Genomic DNA, 12958 nt, shown 5'->3' on the forward strand with positions numbered 1-12958 from the left:
TGAACAGCTTTGTAAGATTTTATCATTCTGTGCATGTCCACTGGAAATTTACAGGGCTAGGCATTACTGCTGGCAGCTGTGTGATGTCCAAACCTAGATGATGTCTAGACCTTGGCTGTGCCTCTTCACTGGATAATTGGATAATTGTGTTTGGTGCACACAATTTGCAGAAAATTTAGCTGAAAACATTAGCATGTCTAAACCCATGAGAACCGTAGTTTTCACACATATACAATGTGGCTGACTTAGCTCCAGTTTGCATGGAATTAAGTCCCTGTCCCAAAGCAGACATGCCCTACAAACCGAGGAAATCACTCATATTGAATTGGTGAGAGTAATTGCCCATTATTTAAGTATCTAAAACCCAGAAATTATATTTTGAACTTAAGCGCTTATTCTGATACACTTACCTGTCACAGAAATTTTCACTTTCAGAGCATTAAAGCCTGTTAAACCTATAAGAAACTGCAAACATGCTTTTATCATGGAAATGTTGGGCAACTTTAATTATAAGCACTACTGTACTGTGCTTCTCTAATGAATACATGGTACTAGTGGGTGGTGTGACCTAGTTAAAGGAAGTGATTTAGCAAGAATTTACCTCTGAAAGTTACACTCACTAGACCTTAAGAGCCAGCAGGTCACAGTGTGTTCTCTATTCATGTTCTAATTAGAGCCCATACTTCTCCGGCATTAACACAAGAGAGGAAAATTAACAGTTTTATCTTATCACAGTTTGGAGGCCAGATTCTGATTTAATTTACCTCCAAGTCTATAATAATACCAGGGTAAATGTGATTCTGGCACTTTATTATTTCAATAAAAAGTAAACTCCACCCACACCAACTTTACAGTTCCTGTGACTTTTAGAAATTAATTACAAGAGGTGTCTGTACCCTGTGAGCTTGTCAACTTGCTGATATAACTAGAATCTATTTTGGGTGCATGCCATTAAGATACTATAAATGCCGTGCTTTCTGATTAGTACTATTGTTAGGTCAGCATTTCTAAAGGGACATGGCCTAAAAGTCACTATGACTTTGACAAATTAAATATTTTTCCATGGCAGAGTGCTCTCTCTCTCTCTCTCTCTCAAAAACAAACAAACAAAAAAACCCACAACCACCCTGTTTGGACACTTTCTTCTTCTGAGACTTCATAATTTGAATGAGCTCAGACCCTGAAAGATTTACACAGTGTTGTGCTTTGTAGCATGATACTAATAATATCACTTGGCATTTTGATCCATAGGTATAAGCATGCAGCAGCAGTATAGGAAACAGGCTGTAGAGTGAAGACAGCACCACAGGTGATCATAATCTCATTTCCAGTTCTTATCTCTCTACCACTGCCCTGGACCAGAAGACGATCACGCTGGATGTGCACAGCATGTAGGTCAGTGGATGTACAACCTTTTCTGCTGTTGCTGGCTCAAGCAGAAAGTTGTACAAGAGGTCTCCATAGATGCCTTCTACCAGCACTTGTATGATTTGTAATGACACAGTGACCATTATAACTCGGGAGTTCTATCCAGGACACGAAGTCAGATTCTGCTCAAACTGATCCAGTCAAACACCTCTTTTTTTTTTTTTTTTTTTTTTTTTTTTTTTTTTTTTTTTTTTGCTGGTCTCTGCTCTGTTGGACTGATTACTTGTGGTACAAGACAGCTGGTGGGAACGAGCAACCTCAGAAAGGATAGGACTTCCCTTTTCTTTTTTTCAGCAGCATGGGTTTATGTTAAACTCAGTTGACCTATGTCACAGCTAGTGGTAGCAGTTCACAGCCTTTCCCAGCTGGTAGAACCATTTCTGTGGATCTTCTGGACCCACTTCTGCACGATGTAGTATTAGAATCCTGATCCCTCTCATGACTGCTGATCCCTCCTGTGGCATCATGACCCCTAGCCAGAAACCACTGTGTTAACGACATTGGGTTATTGAATACCTGCTAAGCTACAGATTTGCAAACATTTCCTTGCTGGAAATTATAACAATTAAGAAAATGCATCTGGTGGACTGACTTCAAGGCACCTGCAACTGTGAAGGCAGTAGTTCATCCCTGAAAACTAACAGCTGTGTATAAGTTAATGTGAGCATCCTTAACACCATAACAGTGACATTAGTTACCACCATTAGTGTTTTCAGGGGTTCTAACTCAGCACATGATTTCTTATCAAATATTTACTTCCCACTTAGCAAAGACGGTGAGCCACAGAGCCTTCCCCAGGGAAGGAAAGTCTTCCATCTTTCTCCATCTGTAAGGAAAGAAGATATCTGATAGTTTTGAGGAAGTCCATATGAGTCCATATGAGAAACCTACACTTACTCTTGTCATTGGCATCTGGTACAGTTTCAGTAAACTTTAAAAAGGGGGAAGAAGAAGAAAGTAGAGGAGCAATTTTCTCTTCATATCTTCTTAAAAGAGGAAAAGAACTGTTGCCAACCTCTGAAAAGAAATGTTGCATGCCTGTTTCCTTGTAGGTATGGTTATTTCAAGATCAGGATTACTTTTTTTTTTAAACTTCTTTCATTACTTTTAACTGAGACCTATGGACAGGTACCTTGAGAAATTGTAAAGTCAGAAGAGACCCTTGCATATCCAAAGTCCATTAAAATTCATATGTTTAAGTCCTTCTTTTATATTCAGTAACTAAAGCACTAAAGCACTATATTCAGTAACTAAAGCAATTAATGGTACCCGAAAGCACTCCTTCTGGAGAGAAACCATGCATCTCACCAACAGATCCTTACATCACCAAAGCTGCAATGTCTGCCTCAAAACACCAATACCCCAACATAACACTGTTACATCCCTTTCACCATGCCACTCCATCCATGACCCGTCACTACAGTGTCTTCTTCACTACAGCTTACACACCTGCCCCACACAAATCACCATCATTTTTGCTTCACCCTTACTGCATCCTTCACAAAATCATGTAGCTCTGTCCTATGTAAAAAAAGCTTAATGCAGACAAAGGTGCATTGGGATGTTTTTGAAGCAGGTATGCTAGGTTGCTGCCTTCCAGTTTTATCGATTGGGCCTTTGCTGCTCAAATAAGCCTGTGGCGTTTTTTGTGAGACATCATAGTATCAGTCTCCTGGCAGTAGCTACCTAAGCACCAAGGCCTGGAGGTCTCCAGTCCCCATTCCCACCCAGAGCAAAGCCAACTTCAAAGCAAAATCATGCAGCTCAGGGCCTTCCCATTGAGTTTGGAATACCACCAAGGATGGTGATCCCCACCAATCCTTTTCATAGAATCAGAGAATTACAGAATGGCTTGGGTTGGAAGAAACCTTAAAAACCATCTATTTCCAACCCCACTGGGCATTTTGATCCATAGGTATAAGCATGCAGCAGCAGTATAGGAAACAGGCTGTAGAGTGAAGACAGCACCACAGGTGATCATAATCTCATTTCCAGTTCTTATCATCCCTGCCCCACTGGGCAGGGATGCCTCCCACTAGATCAGTTTGTTTGTTTGTTTGTTTGTTTGTTTGTTTGTTTTTAAACAAAAACAACACCAACAAAAAAACTCTAACTTTTAGGTCCCTATTCCTGGGGTTTCTGCAAAGTCTAATTACTGATGGTAAGTATATGAAAACAATGGATGTTAGAACTCTGCGAGCTTGTTTCATTTCTTTTCACTTCTGATTTGATCCATCTGGAGTGTCTTCATCGTTCCTCTTTGGTTCTTTTCTGTTTTGACATGTGAGTTGTCATCCTAGCCAACAGTACAATTTGCTTCATATTTATTTTCTTTAACTTTTCTTATATCAGAATTCCTTCTGCATCTTACCTGATATGTTTAGTCTATTTTCCTCTCCACTGAGGAGAGATGCAAAGTACAGCTGTGTTGGCAGACAGTTCTGCTTATTTTTCAATAGTCTGATAAAAAATCAGTCTCATTTTATTTTTTTTCTTCCATTAATTTGAAGCACAAAAAAGGATATGGGCTCATTTGAACTGAAGCTGGGATAAGCAAGCCAGGCCTCTCCCATGCACTGATTTCTGTTTTAAAAAATAACAATAATCCTCCAGCATGTGAGTTTACTCCTCCTTAAGAATACCGATCTGCAGCACTCATTACCAAAAGCTGCATTCATCGCTGAGGTTTCCTGCGGACATGCACACATGCCTAGACACAGAGACGCAAACACAAGCACACCTCTGACAGTGACACTTGCATGTGTGCACGTGTACATACTTTCATGCACAGATACTCATGCATGTGCACACACACGCACAGAGAAATGCTTGTGGTACATTGGCTTTCTTAGTGCCTTCCATTAAAAAAACAGACAGCTTAGTAAGTGCTGCATGCGGTTATAGCTGGCACGGCCATCACTGGAACTAAATGTCACAAAACCTCTTACTAGGTCTCTGCTTCTGTTTTCACTTCTGCTTGAGGGTGGACCTTTTCATGGAAGCCAGGTGACTTGGGGGAGTTCATGTATTCCAGCAGCAGAAGGTCCACATCCAAAACACACAGGACCTGGAACAGAGCTGAGTCTTATCATTGCCCTAGCCTTTGTGCCTACTTACTGCACCCCTCTCTGGAGGCACGCACAGGACACAGTCACAACTTACTGACCAATAACACCTGACAGTGCAGGAGACCTTGGCTGTTGTCAAGCTCAACTTCCCTATAAGAGTATAAAAGTGATGACTGCAAGGTTTTCAGGTAGAAAGGTCCACATCCAGGTTCTCTGCAAGGGGATGGTCACTGCCCTCCCTAGCAGGGCTGTGTCTTCCAAGAACTTGTGCCTCTGTAGCAGGCAGCTGCCTTTGTTTTCAGAAGTCTTGCTATCCTATTCTTCTACATCAGTTGAGGGCCATTCAAGGGTGGAAACTTCATGGAGTTAGAGGCCAGGAATATGAATCCCCAAAGGATATCCATTGCCAGGGTGCCTCAGGTGATTGTCCAGTGCCCCAACCTCTCCAACTACTCCAAGCTACAGGGGGTAGCTGGGGTTTCACACGTGTGTGTTATGCCAGGGAACTCCTATGACTGAATCATCTGCAAGAGGAGACTGTCAAATTGGGTGGAAAGCTGAGCAGAATACCAAAAAATGTCATGTTCAGCATCATCTGGTACCACAATTACACATTCAGTTCTAGCACCTCCACCTCCCTTCTGTACACATCCAGGCTAGGACTTACCCCTCTCTAGCTGTGAATATCAGCCTGCATCTGACACTGTACCATACTGGTATGTGCCAGTTCCCTGCTACAGCTGACAATCATGTAGTCATTTCAAGAAAACTGCAGACAGGTGTGATGGCCAGCATGACGTGGATGAAGAATTCATTCAGCCATGCATCTGCAGGTTGATATGCCCTGGAGGACGCATTGCACAGTGGTGTCCCTCAGCTGTGCACTACACTGCAGGCTGTGGTACCATGCCCCATCCATGTGAGGACATTGTTGAACCATTCCAGACAGACCCTTCAGCTTTAGATGTTGAACTTAGCGATATGGTTTAGTGGAGGACTTGTTAGTGTTAGGTCAGAGGTTGGACTCGATGATCTTGAGGTCTCTTCCAACCTAAACAATTCTGTGATTCTGTACTGCTAGCAGTGAGGGCAAGAAGTGCATGAAGCAGAATGGGTCCCTCTGGTGCTTGAGCATCAGAGCTGCTTTATCTGAGTTCAGGAGTTAGCCCAAAAACAGATGTCCCCTTCTTCTCATTGCTCTATACCACCCACCAGTCAGTCACAAAAGATATTTACTCATATCATTGCCAATGATCAGCTTCATTGTTTTCATTGCTGGTCAGAGCTGCTGTACAAATGAGTGGCATTGGCTTCACCCAGCGTCCGTGGTCATGTCCAGACTCACCTGTTCCTGGTTTGCAGCTGTGACATCAAGGTCAGAGATGGGAAGGTGGTGCACTGGTTCTTCCCCGGGCTCCTCAGGAGCAGGTGGCCATCAGGATGAGGAAGGAGAGCCTGTTGCTTCAGGGATATTCTTGGCTTTGAAGCCAGAAGACACAAATGAGATTTGCCATAGAGGCAGGTGAAACCTGTGACTGTGAGGTGTTGATTCACAGCTTCATATGTGGTGGATGATAGGAAGCAATGCGTGAAGGGTTGGGCTTATTGGCCTGGCTTTGAGGACATGGCACTATGTTTTCTGCTCTGCAGGGACATGACCATGTTCAGGTGCCAGACAGTTCTACTCTTCAGCAGTGCCAATCTGTGTCCCAACAGGACTGGTGGTGAGGATGTCTGGTGGAAATGCAGAAGGGATCTCAAAGATCTACTGCACCTCTGTAACAAAAGCTGTAGAAGATTTGTTGGCAAAGGCTTCTGCTGGTATGCCAGACCTGGTCTCCATCTGATTTGGGTGCTGTATGGCCTGCATGTCTTGCTTGCCAGCCATGCTGGATATCTGAGAGGCTAATGGTAGAGGGGAAAGGGGCATATAGGAAAGGTGCTTGCCCTCCCCAAAGCCCCTTCGTTCTGGAGCCAGAGCAGGCAGGCAGGTGATATGAAGGCCAGGTTGCCATCTCGCCCAAGTTCTAGAGGGGGACATCTCCCACAGCTCTTCAGAGCATTGCCTCCCAGCACCCATATGCATCTCAGCACTGCCAGGTCAGCCATCCAGAACTGCTCTTGGCATCTCTGGGATGCCATGAAGCAGGTTTCATCTTCTTGAGCTTTGGGGTTAGTCCTGCTTCCTGCTGGCACACAGCTCTGCATCAGGGCATTTCTCTTGGGTCAGTTCAGAAGAGCAACCTGGTCTCAAATCACCACATATCCCTCGTCTATGGCTGTTACGTGATCACCGGCACCCACTAGATGGTAGTCTAGGATAACAAGAAGGAGGCTTCATCGCCCCTGAGAGCAGCAGGCCAGGTGTCATTTTGCTTGAGGCGCTGCAGGAATGTGTTAAAGCACAAGACCTGTCGGCCCCATCCTAAAAATGCCGAGGGGGTGGGAGGGAGGATCACTGAAACTGCCCTTCTGGAAAGAGATGATGTTTTGTTTCAGAGGGAGCAAGCTGGATCACTCAAAGTTGTGGCTGACTTCCAGAAACACGTATATGTGAGAGGGCAACTAAGAACACTCATAAACACAAAGAAATGCCTTAGAATGGTTCATAGTCTATAGTTCCCATCTCTATTTCTTTTGAAACTCGAACCCTGTTCTCAGGATTTGACTCTCTGGACCCAATGGTATAAAAGGGTGTGCTGGTAGCTCTCACAGCTCTTGGTGGGTTGTACATAACAACAGGGCCTAAAAGTATGAGCAAGAGCCTCAGCAATTACAGCTGTACAGGGGTTGAATTAAATGGCTTATGTACTTCACTGATCTCCCTGCAGCGCTGGGAGATGCTGGCAGTTTGAGTCTGTGTTTGGCACAACCTAAGAGGTAAAGAGCAAAGAGCATCTTCTTTGATGCAGCCTTTTTCTAAACAGGAAGTTAAAATATAAAATGTCCTACCCTACATGTATCGTTCTATGATTTTGTTATATATTTGATCTCTTTCACATTCAGAGTACTGTCTAAGATGAGCTGTGAAGGTAGAAGGGGAAGAGGATGTGGACCAGTTACCACTGGAACAGCCTTACCATCTGAAGAGGACCTGCAAAACCATGTATCATCACATTTGTGGTGTTCGATCCTAGCGTTCAATCCCACAGGTGAATGCGTACAGCCCCAGCCTTGTGACCAACAGCCAATTTTTACTGGAGCCTTCTTCCTTCTCAACATAACCACTAGATGGGGAAGCAAGCACTTCATTTTACACAATTTCTTACTCCAAAATTTCACTTTCTTGCTTTTGGCTGTTCTCATATAAAGTCCTGATTCACTGCATTCTTGCCTTTCTTTCTTGTTGGTGCCTCTGTGATACAAAGTGTAGTAAAAGTTAGAGAAATTAGTGTATAATGGGCACAAATAAACCCTAACTTTCTTTATTTGTCCTGTCGACATGTCTGCAGGAAATTTTGAAAATTAACACATTTCTGCATCTTGTTGGTTTATTATAGGACTATCACTGTGGTCTATAGGAGGCACTACTGCATCTGAGAGCACCAGCAAGTCTCAAATACAGTACTGCAAAATGTACTGCAAATACAACAGTGCTCTTCTGCTGCAGAACAGGTATCCTGGGGGGCTCTGAAATGCCTCTGGTACACAAAGTAAAGCAAGGTTTTGATTTTAATCACCACTGACTAGAGGCTTCATGTTGAGTACTTATCCATGTTGGGCTGCTGTAGACTTCAGAAAAGATGCAGAACAATTGGAGAAGCCAGACAAGGAAAACAGGCAAGATCTGGAAAACATAACCCACAAAGAAATATAGGTGAATTTTGAGTTGTTCAGCCTTTGACATTGTTCAGACTTTCTGTAGCTCTGGTGAATGCATTCATCACAGAGTAAGTGGGCACTTCCAAACTTCAGTCTGGAAGAGGTGGATTTATAGCTGCTTATGAACAAAGCAGTAAGATAGTTCTTATTGTAGCGGAAAATATATGTGTATCTATAAAGCTGTTTTCAAAGTCACATTAAAGTAATGTTGATTTCATTGAAACAGTGCTGGCAACTGAGACTATTCTTGTATTTTTCTAAGGATTTTTCTATTCTTGGAAGATATAGAAATGACCATTCTTGCTAAAGGAGTAAAAAAAAAAAAAAAAAAAAAAAAAATTGCAAAGAAGCACTTATGCGTGCAGCAGTGTGTGATACTGTGCATGGGAGTTTGTGCTGTGGCTGCTGGCTGCAAAGCCAGTGCTTATGCTGCTGCACAGGACACAGCTGGAGGCCAGAGCTGCTGCCTGTCTCCACTGATGTCCTGGCAGACCATGAGACCTTCCTAGAAGTTCCATTCTAGGAATTACCAGTGGTAAATTTGAGCTTGATTGCATCCACTGACTTTTTGTAATTTCTCTGATAATTCCCAACTTCTCTCATGGTGATCAGGTGTTCTATTAAATCCGGACACGTGACATTTAGTACAATTCATAGCTTTTAAAGGCAAAAATGACATCCACACTGGTCTCCTGTATAGCAAAAGAATTTTTCTCATTTTGTCTGCAATTAGCTTCATGAGTTAGAATTAGAACATAGCCTTGAAAGGGGATATCCAATTCTGGCATAAAGCATGCTGAATTAAAGGACTTTTCTGATACTCTGGCATGCGATAGTGATTAAAAATTGTTGCTCTTAAAGGGCTGTATCTAGTTTGGATATGTCTAGCTTCAGCTCCCAACTGTAGAATTTTATTCTGTATTTGTTTTAAATTAATATGCCCTCTCTTCATGTCTTCTGATGACACTTGACTACTTCAAGTCACGTCTTCAGCTCTTCTTGATCAGTTGAATTAATGAGCCTAAATAAACATAGCCTGTATGTTGTTGTCGCACCTACGATTTCCAGAGAACCACAGCAATGCTGTTGAAGACCACTTCTTTCAGGGACATGAATCTGTGCACATTCCCCAGCACACTGGATTCAGCTGCTTGTGTGGACTAGCTGCACAAAGCCATAGGCACGAGACACTTCACAGAACTGTCAGACACCTTGCAAATGTTTTACACTTGTTTCTGTTCAGATATCATAGACGATTTAACCAGTCAATTACAGACTAAAAGAAAATGAGAACTGAAAGTTTGGGTATAACTGCAGTGTAATTAAGTGTTTGTTCTTCTCATTTGAGTTAGTCAATTTTGTTGTGAGTTTGGGTAATACTCGAGTCATCTTTATCTCCTATGCTTCTTTCTCTAGTTGCTTCTGTACTATCTGATGAATCTCTTGAAGAATGTATTGTACAAAAGAATACATGAGTCCTCAACTTCTCTCTTAATACAAGATTTTGCAGTATAGGGACAGGCTGTAGCTAGTCCAGTGTGTTGCAAAATCATGCAGAAGCTTTTCCAGGCTCTTTATGACTTTTTTCATCTTGCCCAACTTCCTCCTCTGAGCTGTGGTGCCCCCTGCGATTCTGTAGAAGTATCAGTAGACGTTAAGTAGTCAGTCTCTGGAAAGCAACATGAGCAACACCTTCATGCATTGGTACATGGGCTGTATGTGCAACATACCAGGTAGCATCAGCTCAATGTTCCCATGCAGGAACAGCCAGGTGCTGAGCAGCTCTGCCCTGCCACTGGGTCATCTTGGGCCAGCAAGGAGCTGGTCCCTGTGCTGCAGGTCAAGGCTGTGGTGTTCAGGGCTCAGGAAAGAGGTTGTCTGGCACTTTTCAGGGACCTCTGTGCCTGTCTGTGTGCTCTGAGAAGGGCCCCCTCTGTTCTGACTTTGCAAATGGTTCATCATTAATATCAAACAGCATTATTATCACTGTGACTTGCAGTCACTTCTGTCCCCAGGACAAGCTGTCTCCCTCAGCTCTCAGTGTTACTAAAGCTGATCTCAGGCCTCCTGGCTCCTTCCTGCTTCTCCCCTCCCGCAGATCCTGCTGCCCTCCCTAGCCCTTGCCCAACATCTCTCAGCAGCAAGCGCACAGGGTCTGAGCCCTGCCAGCCGTCTGCTCTCGCCATGCCGCTATCTGTGCATGCTGCTCAGCCACGGGGACCGCCGCGTTCCTTCCACTGCAGCTCGTGCCGACCCTGGCTCCCAGCCCGACTGGGAGGGCAACAGCACAGCCTTGCTCCTGGAGGCCGGCAGAAGTCAAAGTCACAAGAAGGAACAAGGAGCGAGCCACGGATGTGACGCTGTGTGGGGCTTGTGGATAACTGCTCCTCTCCAAAGGATTTCTTTCCATCTTTGATAGCTCAGTGCCTGGCTTTCCTCTGCAGCTGGGAGTTTGCAGATGCTGTCGTTTGGCCTCAGCAGGCAGAGGCTGGCCCCTGAGTGAACTTGAGCTCCCTGCTGCCTCCCAAGCCTTCCAGATTCTTCGCTTCAGGTCTACTGCATGCAGGTATGGTGAGAACCTTGTAAAAGTAATAATCAGTGTGATGATTGATTTTGCATCAAGACTTTGTTATCCACAGAGGAGATCCTAAACTTGGAGAGGATTTCTGATCCAGGGAAAGCACTAAAGGTGCTAAAAGACTTTCAACGCTCAGAAATACTCTTTTTTTTCTGGTATTCAGATATTCTGTACCATTTCCCATTGTCACAGGAATGGGTGATGAGGATATGGGATATATCTAATACAATTCGTTTATCTTACAAAATGTATGCAAATCCATGAAGCTCACATGCCTGTGACCTTTGAGAAGCAGCTTTGCTTCTGGGCTTCATGTAAGTAAAGGCAGGACATCGAGCTTGTCACCTCACTCACTCCTGTTCTTTCTTTTACATTTTCTGCCATGGCTATGTAAGACATGCACTTTAACCAGAACTCGAGAATTATGTTATGTGCTAGTTGCCTGGAAATGTTGGTTAAACTGAGCAAGCATCACTTCTTCAAATCCCTGTCCCTCTTCTGATACCTTATTTTAAAATAACTGACCTGGAAAGTGCTAACAGACCTCCCCCACTGACTGTTTTCTGAGGCATTATTTTAAGCATGTGGATAAAACATGTATATGCATCTAAAAACCCAACTAAGGGAAAGCATATCATGGAAATGAAGCATTAGTAAACAACCCTGTTACTGAGGACCTAAGTAAAATCCTTCAGAGCATGCATCCTGCTTGCACCTCACTGCCCTTCTCAGTGCCAAGAATATGTTAGTGCCGCAAGGTGCTTGTTTGGTCTCTTGGATGGTTGTAGAGACACTTGCTCTGCATTTCCTTGTGCCTGCAGTGATCACAAGCAGCTGGGTGCTTTGAGGCCATTAGCAAGTGAGAGGCTGCAAGTTTTCGGAACGTTACAGGAAAAAGTCTGAATAATGTTTATTTCTTGCTTTGCTGTTTATATGTGTAAGCTTCTGAGATGCCTTCTGTGGTATTTCAGTGCTTAGTATTGAAAGGAATCCAGCAATAGTACGTTTGAAGTGCAAAGCCTAGTTTCCAGGAATTACAGCTGCCTAATTCCCATGGGATTTATTCCCATTGGTTGCTAATGGGTGGCTGCTGGTGACCTCAGTGACATTGTAACACGAGGCTTTCCACCCAGACACTTGCAGGCTTTTCTTGCCTCCTAACAGGGGATTAAACATCCCCACAGCAAGCACAGCTGCAAATCCGGAAGGTAAGAGCATGTCAGTGGGTGGGAGTGCGCAAGCATTAAAAAGGGAGAGGGGGGAAAGTTGTGCGGAAGTGTGGCAGAGAGAGAGGGGGGCTGGGAGCACTTGAAACCTTTCCGATCTTCAGCCAGTCAGTATTCCTTCAGTACTGGAAGGCTAAATGTTCTAATATTTATTAGGATTACTTTGAGATTCGTGGTTTGATAGTCAGAAGACACCGTTGTAAGTCATTTGACCAATTCTACGCAAGTTTAGCAGGTTTCAGGTTGGTCTGGGGTGGGGATGTCCGCAGCTGCTCACATAGCAGAGGTGCCAGGAGAGAAAGCATCAAGGAGCTGGGTTCTTGTGCACAGCTTGGCCAGAGCTGGAGGAGAAGCTGGTCCTGCTGACATCCTTACTCCAGAGCCTCACCCTTTGAGCTACCCTGTATTACTGTCAGCCGTGCTAAAATAATACAATGAAACAGAGCAAAGGAAGCAGGATGCTGTTTCGTAGCTACTTCTTATCACGGTACTAAAAGAGCGCTGAGCAGATAGTGCAGGTGTCCTGGCAAATGGGACACAATTCACAGCAGCAAAGCAGAGCAGCAGCCTGGCAGGCAGATAAACACACCGCTGGCAGGGCTTGCTTCCTAAGCGCCCGAGTGTGGTCTGCAGTGATGAAGAGGAGTGGAATTTTCCAGCCGGGCAGGCAGATTGCGCGTGCCACGCTCGCGCCTCCCCACCGTGGCTGCTTGCTGATGCCCATTTAGCTGCAGGCTATGAACTGTGAGATTTCTCAGGGGCTTCTCCTAGGTCAGGAACAATCACTTGAAAAGTAGATCAGAGAGCTCACAGAGGAGGTGGCCTGATAAGCTGGG

The sequence above is a fragment of the Netta rufina genome (genome assembly GCF_964035555.1).
Source record: "Netta rufina genome assembly, chromosome: 28".
Lineage (NCBI taxonomy): Eukaryota > Metazoa > Chordata > Aves > Anseriformes > Anatidae > Netta > Netta rufina.